The sequence below is a fragment of the Amphiura filiformis genome, chromosome 16, assembly GCF_039555335.1.
Source record: "Amphiura filiformis chromosome 16, Afil_fr2py, whole genome shotgun sequence".
Classification (NCBI taxonomy): Eukaryota; Metazoa; Echinodermata; class Ophiuroidea; order Amphilepidida; family Amphiuridae; genus Amphiura; species Amphiura filiformis.
In genome coordinates, this window is record NC_092643.1 from 17,936,875 (window position 1) to 17,948,144 (window position 11,270).

The 11,270-nt window shown below is 35.1% G+C and overlaps 1 protein-coding gene across 1 annotated transcript in view; it reads right to left on the bottom strand.

Moving 5' to 3' along the window:
* LOC140135667 (G-protein coupled receptor 54-like) overlaps window positions 1–10,717 on the bottom strand; it is a 28,022-nt gene extending 17,305 nt beyond the window's left edge. Inside the window, exon 1 of the mRNA XM_072157249.1 lies at window positions 10,642–10,717. The gene's annotated coding sequence lies outside the window, so the exon portion shown is untranslated. The remainder of the gene's footprint in view (window positions 1–10,641) is intronic.
* Window positions 10,718–11,270: the final 553 nt, after the last annotated feature.

An 11,270-nucleotide genomic window follows, 5' to 3' on the forward strand; every position in this document is an offset into this window, starting at 1 on the left:
ACTTTTAGCGCGACTAAGCATTTCTAAAGAATTGGTTGTCCAGGCGGCTGACTGTATTGCGATGTCGCACATTGAAAACAGACACTTGTACACAACCAGAGAAGATCTGATTTAATCAGTTGAGCTGCTTTAATGAGTGTTATCTTGGTTTAATAGCTTTTAATGGGGTTTAAGTCCTGCAAAGGTCGAGATGAATTCTACTGTAGACATGACTGCATCATGATAAGCTTTTTTCGTATATATCTATATGTATTGAACCATACACTAAAAAGTGGAAGTTAAAATCACGAAATATTCCTTTAGTTAATAACAATCTTATGAAATATAAGATTTTGACCTATGGAGAAGAATAAAGAGAGGACCACAGAAAACTATAAGCAGAATAAAATAAAATAAAATAAAATAAAATAAAATAAAATAAAATAAAATAAAATAAAATAAAATAAAATAAAATAAAATAAGAGAGATTAGTAAAATGAAGATGAACCTGAAAACAACGGAAGGGAAATATTGGAAGAATGAAATGAAACTATTTCAATTAAAAATATTTAAAAAAATTAATAATAATAAACTCAAACTAGGCTTTATACATTGTGCAATTGTACGTATATTGCTACATGAACAGTTAGATAATATCAATTTGAGGAAATTATAAGACCCAAACTGACTATGTCCCCTTAAGGTTAGCAACTATTTTAAACTGTTGCGAATTGGTAGTTCACAGCATCTTGCGACTGGTAGTGAGCTTTAGCAAAATTTACATTGATCATTTCGATAGCGAGTGTGTAGAAGAATTCAAATATCACAGATATACTTTTGTATTTTATGTGGTTCTTGTATTATGTTGTAATAAAAATTCCTTTAAAAGGAATAGGGTGGGCAAATGAAAAATTGTCAAGAGAAATGAAAGAATGAGTAAGTCAAGTTCACAATAAATAAAAATTCCTTTAAAAGGAATAGGGCGAGCAAATGAATTGTCAAGATAAAGGTGTAGTTCCATATTGATAAGTCCAAGTAAAATAAAAAACATGTTTCACGTCCAGGTTTTTGAAAAAAAAGGAGTAGGAGGGGGCTTTTTATTTTGTATCGCAGAATCGATGTAAATACCCATATTTAGAGCTATTTTAGCGTGCACAATAATGCCTGCAAAAAGGAGGAGGCCTCTTTTTTATTTGTAAGTTCTGAGGGTAGGCCCCCTCTAATGATCTTGTATATTGAGAAGGCTATAGAAAGCATCTCAACTCCCTAGACATAATTTTTAAAAAGTTATAACTGAATTGCAAAATATAAAAATATAATTGAAGAAACCTCCAAAAAGGAGGGAGGGACGTGAAACATGTTTATTTTTGTATTTGGCCTAATGCAGTATTACTTCGATTATTACTTGTCATCATTAGCAGAGGAGTGAAATTTTGATTGAAAGAATTAAACTAAGGGACACACCATTTGATATCATACTGAGAGGGGGGGTAGGAAGTTGGGGTCGGGGAAAGTTTTTTATTTTTTATAGTTGGCAGGGAAAGTTTTTTTTTGCTCATGAAGTGGGTGAAGTTTTTTTTTTGTTGAAAAACTTCCTACCCCACCCTGAGAATCTAATGGTGCATCCCTAAGAAGGTTTGTGTTTGAAGTTATATAAATAACGAACTAAGAGCAATCGAATTAGAACAACAAAAATGTATATGTCCGGACTTTTTCAAAAATTGGTGAGGGAGGTCCTTATTATTTGTTATCGTGTTATTGTTTTACCATTCATTTCTGTGTAAAATTGCAATGGCAAATGTTTGTCAACACATCATAAAATCGGGGAGGCCCCTAATATTTTTGTTATTTCCCCAAAGCCCTACCCCTAGCTTGAAGAAAGTGTTTGCAATGTGTTTATACATGATAACCAAGAACTTCTAAACATGTCATTTCATCACAACAATTTTATAAAAAGTAAGGAAGCAAATAGGAAAAATAACTAAAATATTTGAAAATCTCCAAAAATCGGAGAGGGCGGGGACGATATACACGTTATTTATTTTACTTGGCCTAAACAATGAATCACCACTCATGACTCGAGGTCAAAACCATTATGTAAATAAGATAATGTTTGCATGCGATGTCAAACAAGGAAATGTTGACATAAATTAATTGACTGTTTGGTTTTCACGATGCTATTAATTTAGCCCAAAGATTAGGAAAACTAGCAAAACTGGTGAACTGGTACTGTTCAAATAAAAACATCTGCAAATCTTGCTGCAATTTCCAAATAGTATTTCTATTACTTAAATAATTATTTTTGTTATTTCTTTTAATACAAACACATTACTGCCTATGACGACTTTATCGTATTACTTACATATCAAAATCAAGTAATAATTACAAAACTCGCCGTAAACTATCACCTCTGTGGGTGTTTGGGATATAACCGGCACGAATATTTTCTCAACACTGCGGCATGTGAAAAAGTAGGTCAATAGTCAGAGAATACAGGGTGGGTGCGGCACGCCGCACCCACCCAAAAAGGGCTGAAACAAATTATATGATTTGTAGAATGAACTTTTGCAAAACATCAAAGTGTTATTTTTCAATATTGATTTAGATAATGAAAACCATTTTTTTGGCTGCTTCGACCAACAATACCTCGTCTACCCTTAGGGTTGAAAAAAAGTAAATCCACAATTTTGGTATACATACATGGATATACGGACGGCAGTTTATGTACATGTGTCATATATTTCAAAAATTTAATTAATTTCCCAGGATTTCTGAGAGGTTTACATTCTAAACTCATATTTCTGAAATATTTTGACACAGCCAGTTCTTGTTATACATGTTATAAGTCTTCCACCTGCAACACTGTCAATTAAAACAACATACCTCCATTAGAAGTGTAGAGAATGTGCCTGATAACTGTTGCTACTAAATCAATGAAGTATTATGATGACGATTATACAATATAATGTGGGTCTCGTGCAGCTGATCCTGGAGCAGGTTGGCTACTGTTTCACAAGTGTCTACTGAAGTCGTTCGTTACACTGTGGACTCGCATCCATGACATCAAAGCGCTAATTTGGCGAATAAGAATATTGGGCTCTTACGTGCAATATTTAAGAAATAAAGGGTAATGCATGATCCTTTACACGAAAATAATGTGTCCGAGGTAGTAAAAACGTAAATAATGGGTGAGGCGCAGCCGAACCCATTATTTAAACGTTTTACTGCCGAGGACACATTATTTGCGTGTAAAGGATAATGCTGCACCCTTTATTTCTATTCTATTACCACAAAATAGTGTGATTTAAAGAGAAAATATCAAATTTTTTGCCCAAATATTTCAAGTTGTTTACCTCAAGGTGGAGCGCATACGCGTAGCCAAAGCGTATGCACATTCCAATAACACAACCTAACATTCCATTCTCCCCTATAAGCAGGTATGCACATACAATAACACACCCCTGACATTCCATTCTCCCCTACATAAGCAGGTGTGTTGTGCGCTCTGCTGTGCGATGTGATGATAGAAGAACATAAAGTTCGTTGCCCTTGACACTTTATCGCTAATTAATGGTCTGTCACGTGACGCGTTTCAACAAATCACAGTGCGCGATTTTGAATAATGGGTCGTGGGGGTAATAGAATATACGATATGTCGTCACGACAAAGAAAGGTTATCCTTTATTTAATACATTCCATGGCTAATGTGGCATTGAACATGATAAATGTAAAACCATTTCAAGTGTGATGAATTATATGCTTCTTTGATATTCAGCACAGAATTTAATCAGCTTAAAAGCAATAATACATTACATCATGACATTATTTACATGTTTACCATGATCTAGCACAATGTATACTTCTTAGTGATCTAAACTAAAAAGTTAAATAGACATTTATAGATTGACAAGATTTGGATGATTAATTCAGCTAATTAATCGGTCTCTTTTAATTTTATACGGACTCATTCGTAGTTTACCAGCCAAAGAGGTTTTACTGTATTTCCACAATTGATGTATTTTAATAATAAAGTAAAAAGGAAAGTTGGTCATACTTATTTCCGTCTTTAGTTATTAAAATTTGTATGGGTATCGTAAGTGCAGCAATTACAATATAGTCTTGCACTCACTCATAAATGAGCGTAGAATGCAAGACTAAAATCGTTTTTTTCTTGTCTTGAGAAGCAATATCCATCAAGAATTATGGCCAACTACAATTCAAACGTTGACGGAGAAGTGGAAATTGCAACTTTTGAATTTGTACCTTCAGTCGGTTTAAATTTAACAGTGTACTTCGGTTATATATATAAATGCGCTTTTATAAATACGCACGTAACCACCGCCGCGCTGCCATAACAGCTCATAGACAGTAAGTCTCGAAGCGACCTTCTACATAGCGAGTGGTCTTTCTATACATTTGAATGCAAAGGCGGAACAACATGAGACTGCTGTGCAGCAAAATCGTCTATTTTGTTCAACTTTGTGATTATATTGTAAACGTTTCCGTAGTTGAATATTTTTTCCCGTCGTCAAATACTTTCAAAATGTTGTTTTTGATAACATATTACACATTTGGAATTGCAAAATGTGTAATAATTTGGCAATTCAATTAATACTTAAATTTGATGATATTTATCTACATAGTTCCTATTCCTTGCTGTACAGTGGTCAATGCATGAGGATTTGGTCACGCTTTTTTTTTGGTCTGGGTATGTCGTGCCCATGGGTCACGTGCGTATTTATAAAAGCTCATTTATAGATATAACCGAAGTACACTGTTTAATAAAAGTTATTTAATGGTTATTTTTGTTTTATTTGCCGCCACTGCTATCTCATAGGAGAGAAGACATCCTCGTAATCAATATTTTTGACCCTCACTTTGGCCTAAGGGGCTATCATTTTCTTCGGAAGGGGGGGGGGGGGTCATACATTTTTGGAAAGAAAAATAGGGGGGTGGGTCATAAATATTTGATGAACACAATTTAGGGAGTCACAAGATGACCACAAATAGTGTGTTTATTTTATTCAAAACAATGTTAACCTATTTATGGGTAAGATGTGGTGTGGGGGTCATACATTTTTGTTGCCGAAATAGGGGGTCGCCAACTTTTTGTAAATTTGGGACCCCATCCCTTCCGAAGAAAATGATAGCACCCAAAGGTCATGATGCGTGACCTGCTGCTTTGTTTATCGTGCTGCCTGTAATGATGGACGTCATGAATGTTAACAATTATTTGTCTGCAGCAATATTACTTGTTAGCATACTTTTCTTTCAAAAGCACACGACCTGCCTTTGTTCGTGATGTTATTATATGCTCCAGTTAACATTGAACGACAATTAAATAAATGGGATGTAAACTAGTTAAACTTGATCAAATTAGCCACCCGATGAATACCTTGGGCAATGAACATTGAACCTGTACATAACAGAATATTTCGCTAAAATAATTAATGTTATTTTTAGACAATATTCTAAAATGTTTCATTTAAAAAGGATGAAATTTCAAGATAGTGACAAAACAAATGTTATAATCAGTAGGAATATTTTTCATTAAAAACAAAATACGAAAAGCGTATTTGACCAATGTGGTAGCGGTGCTTTTTCAAAGGCAGCAAAAAGTGCTCTACCTCTTTGGCTAATCGCTCAGCGATGAAGTATAAGTTCAGCTTTCTGTGTTATGATTGTAGATCAGATCTGCTCCTGGTTTAAATGAAAATTAAAATGATTGAAAGTACAATAGTACAAATCAATACATCTTGGAAAGCATGTCAGAATAGAGATAATTGTGATTCAAAATTCTTTTTTGTATATCACTCAAATGTTTGGATAAACAAACTTAAAATATGTTCTGATATGGGCGAAGTTATTTAATTAATTCGGTGACGATGTTTCGGAAAGAAAACGTGTTTTTTCTTTTTGCTGTTGCATGCCCTTCCTATTTTTTATCATGATTTTACCGGTTTTTTAACTGAATCCTTATCATAAATATTTGTAAATAGAAAAGAAGTTTTTAGCGAACATGGCATGTACAATAATGTTAAGGCGACTAATGGTTTTCTTATGCGGAAGCACACAAGATTAAGATGGCTCTTATTTCTGTTGACAGGTGGTTATAAAGAATGTAGTTCACATTCCCTAAACATCATTCATAATGTATGCTCCAGATATCATTTCCGATTCATATTTGATTAAGTAATGACATCAAGTATTGTGTATGATTGTATCAGGTACATTAAAAAGTGCAAAGAGTTCATCATTTCAGATTTACAAAATAGAGATAGCAATCGATTTCATTCGAATGTACCATAATTTAAGTTGTAGCCTCCACATGTGCATACTCCTGTCGCTGGCAATAAGCGATTACGTTTTGCTTACTACAAGTTGATTCTAAAAGCCTTTAAGTCCAATTCAGACTCCACATCGCAACGCGATGCGATGCTGCGATGCTTATAAAACATCGCAGCATCGCGCGATGAAATTAAAATGTACATTTTTATTAAAGAGAAATTTCAGAAAAAAAATCGCTGTTGGATATTTTTTTATAAATACATAAAAAAAAAAAAAAGCGCAGTGATTTATAGTGCGCTACGCACGTGCAAAACGCCTAGACGTTGATCCACAAGCCTCAGCACACTTTACAGGCTGTCGCTGACCACTATGGCCCCACATCATTCCATAAACCATTTAACAACAATACAGGGACTTTGCAGCTTCAAGAGCACACACCCTAGACATTCCACAAATAACTATCACAACCATCATCTCCCCGAGTTTCGTACGGGTTACAACGAGGTTCCTTGTCCAGGGTAACTTCAAGCTAACCCAATGTTTTGGTTCGAACCCGCAACCTGTCGCACAATAGTCGAACGCCTTACATAGACAAAAAACTTCCGTATGGTTTGTATTATCAACCACTTCCACGATTTTACTGCTACATTTTGATTAGGTCATCCATTTCTCTGTTTTCTGTTGGTTTTATACATGTACTCACAATAAGAATCATTTTTTCACAATGGCATGGGCAAAATTTAAGTAGCATGGTCGGAGATTCTTGCCAAGAATATGCAGATTTGATCACTCTTCCAGTGTATTTTGGTTGATACTAAAGTTTGCATTTAATAAAAATATAGTGTGTAACAAACCAAAATATAATTTTCCATAAACTGCAATTTGTCACTTGTTGCGTGACAAGTGACTAACGTCTGTTTATGAGCTCAGTAAAATCGTTCAAATAGGCCTAGATGGTCTTGTGAAGTAATATATACCAAGGACATAAATTTTAAATAGACGCCAAAAAGTGTACATTTATTATTATTGCCGGCAAATCCAAATATTGACGGAAAGTAAAAATTGCAGCTTTTTCTCGTGTCTATTTCTGCATCATTTGCTGTCAATGATATTTCAAATTAAAGAAGATTTATATTTCAGCAGCACGTTCTATTCTGTTGCGCAGTTGGAATTTTTCTTATCGTTGTAAAGGAGACGATCGGAGTGCCCATCTCTCTTTCATTGGTGATTGGGCCAGACTCCTCCATGTAATGTTGCTATAGGGGGATCGCTACACCTCCTCCACAGCGAGTCTGTTACCTTCCCAGCATTTAAGAATGCCGGTACCCATTTAAACACCTGGATGGAGAGGAGTAATTGATATAAAGTGCCTTACTCAAGGGCACAACACGATGGCGTCGCCGGGGCTCGAACCCGCAACCTTCCGATTATGAGTAAGTGCCCGTTCCGCTAGGCCACCGTCAATATTGTTTGCTTCTTCTCAGAAGCATTAATAAAACTGTTTCAATTTGTGGCATTTTCAGTTTTGGGTGGTATTTTGGTCGATTAATTTGGTATATAGCGGGAAGGAAGGAATTAACACCAGGTTTCCATAGGATAGCTAGACAGGGGGTGGCGCAGCAGGCTGTTTATCGCGTTGATTTCTAGGATAGGTTGCCCTATTGTAATTAGAGTAGGTACGATATCCTAGTGAGGTATTCGAAATCATAAGCTTTCATAGCATGGCAGAGTGTGTGTCAAGGAACTTGTATGGCAGTTTTTGGATCATCTGTCTAAAATGATCGATTTAATGTACAAAATTATACATGTATTACATTAATAAATTCGATTTAGTTTTTCCAATCTTCGTGTGTATTTGCCTGCTAGGTGATTTGGCGTCGGTAACTGTTGATGCCCACCATGTAATCGATATATGAATATAGTATGAAAATGAAAAATGTGTCAGCCATTTAAAGGGGCTCTGAGAGATTTCTTGGGAAAATCAAGTCATAAAATTGTGCTTTATTTTGATACATTGGATACTCAGAGAACATACAAAGCAGTAACTTAGGGGACAAAATCTATAAAATTAAAGATATGAGACATATTGTGAGCGCTACGTTAAGCCTTTTCTCCAATATAACCGTGTGAGGGTATTGATGTCTGGATACAGATATTAATTACAAAATCGTACAATTTTAAATGATTTAAGATTAACTATTTCAAATGCTGATTAGTGAATGGGCAAACATTGCGTACATGTTAAAACTGGACTTTGACCAAAATAGAGGGCGCTCCTTTTGTGAAATTTTAATTTCTTTTGATACATAGTCCGCGGCGTTTGATATTTTCTCCATCGTTAGATGGTGCACCGATAGATGCATTAATTAAATTTCTCCATCGTTAGATGGTGCATCGTTAGATGATGCATCGTTAGATGGTGCATCGTTAGATGCAGTCTCTATGTTTTCGCCATCGTTAGTTGGTGCTTGGCTAGATGGAGCAACGCTAGATGCAGCCCTGTATTTTAAGGGAACACTTGGTTTATAGGCGCAACTGGCTTCCGAAGTAGTTGCTTGCGATGCTCGGTCGGCCCGTCGGGTAATTACTTTGAGTGAAAAAGTTGTACATAAATCGTTATTATTTGGCTGACCTCAATGATTTTTTTTAAAACATTGCTTGAAATAAATCATGCGTTCTTTCTGAATGCCTGATAATAGGTCCAAAAATTGATGTGAGCCGTTTCGTTATTTCAGTGTCTGGGGATTGTCTGCAGTAATATTACTTGTAAGTACATATTTCTTTGAAATGCGCACGACCTAATCTTGTTCATGATATTGTGATACAGTCCAGCCAATGAACAACAATTAAATTAATAGGATGTAAACCCGTTTAATTTGATCAAATTAGCCGCCCGTTAATGAATACTTGTACTTGTACATAACAGAATATAATGAATGATTCGTTAAATAAATTTTTAGTTTTAGTTTTTAAAAAAGGTTGAATATTCAAGATAGTGACTGAACAAATGATATAATCAAATACATACAAATACATTTCGGATTTATATAGCGCCCTTTTCCATCTAGATCTTGAAGGATTCAAAGAGCTGTAATTTCGCTGCCATGGTGAATCATCACAATCAGATTGCATCATCTAGGCCAGTTGCAGCCGAACCTCAGGCGCAGACCTATCCGCACTTAGACTGTAACATCCACCAATTATCTGTGCAGCTCCCCAAATTCCATTGAGTGAAGGAAGTTTTTGATAACCAAACAACTAATCACCGATTTTTTGAGAAAACCTGCGAGAGCGAGCATGGAATCGGGATAAACCAAGTGCACATGAGTCCTTGGGCCGTGCCGGGGCTTGAACCTGGGACCTCAGTGGTGCAAAGCGAGGGAACTACCGCTGCGCTAACTCGCCCTCCCTGGGCGAGTTAAATAATGTACATAAAAGAACATAATCATAAGGATAATTTTCGTTAAAAAATGTACATAAAAGAACTTAATACATTAAACTGCTTTCGCTTTTTGAGAGGAGGCGGGGTAAATTTCATTCAGGGGCATGCGTTGCAAATAGGACATCTTCATCAAATATCTAAAGAGTAAAACAAATCAAATATGCTTAACCACCCGGTTTCGAACCGGTACCAAGAGCTACCAATAGAATGAAAGGCAAATGGGTGATCCGCTATGCTATACGATCTGATACTGGATTATTGTATTTAATATCCAAATAAATTTATATTGTATTTTGTTCAAACGAAGCCAGGCAAAGCCCAAACGTGCTCAGAGGAGACTTAAATCTTTGTGGGCCACGAGAACACATCAGACACATCAAATTGCATTCTGAATACAAGGAATGAACTTCTGATATCAATTTTTTTCGTGATATAATACAAATTTTATGTCAATTTTGTATTTTTTGACATTCAGCAGTCCTCGAATAAAGTAAACTTTATAAACCTGATGATATGCACTCGAAGTGTTTGTAGTTGGGAGGGAAAATTTTGAAGTTTCGTATTGAGGATATATTTTATATATGAGGGAAAATGTATATCTTCAATACGAAAGCTCAAAATATTTAAATGATGGACGGCTTTTACTCCTAGCTACGTTCACTAAGTACATATCACTATGAATAGATTTATAAAATTGATAAATATTTTTAATTTTAAATAATTTGCTATAACATTTGTATTATATCGCGAATTTCAAGAATTTAAATTATTTGATATCAGAACGACATTCCCCGTATTCTGAATGCAATTTAGTGTGTCAGGTGTGCTCTCGGGTCCCACTAAAAACTACCATGCAAACGTTGCTATCCGATTCCGTAAACATGGTAAGTAATGACATTGTTGACACAGAAAAATACAAAATGTGTTCCTACCTTATGTAGACGCAATAAAAACAAAGTCAAGTTCAGTCGCATAAAATTACCGACCGCTGTCCAAAGTACAGTCCAGATTGTGAAGTCATCATTGGTAGCATAGCATTATATATTGTCATCTTGACAAATGGATTGAGGGCACTCACAAATCACAGAAATTAATAGGTCTATGTCCAAGCCTCTATACATTTTGATTAAAATATGACCAATTAAATCAACGTCTGATAATTCAGTTGACATTGAATCAGAAATCTACTTCTCTTTATCAAAAATGCAAAGAGCAATACGAAGCATCATCTTAAATAACGTTGATGAGATTGGGACAGACCTTCTGTTTGAACGATGGCAGTGACGTAGCTTCATAGGGCACGGCTGTTTGATGTGATAATATATTAATTTTTCTAACAAAACATTATTATAATGTTCAATTCTAGACCTGAATGATACCAACAGCTATCATACTAATAAACTGTATATATACACATACATTTTGTAGTAATTTTTAACATAGATTTTCGTTTCTATATAAAATTATTAATCTTTTTCTGCTTTTTTTGTGGTAATTTTAATTCTATAAACTATATATTTGTGTACAAATCATGGGCGCTATTTACATATATTTTAAATTT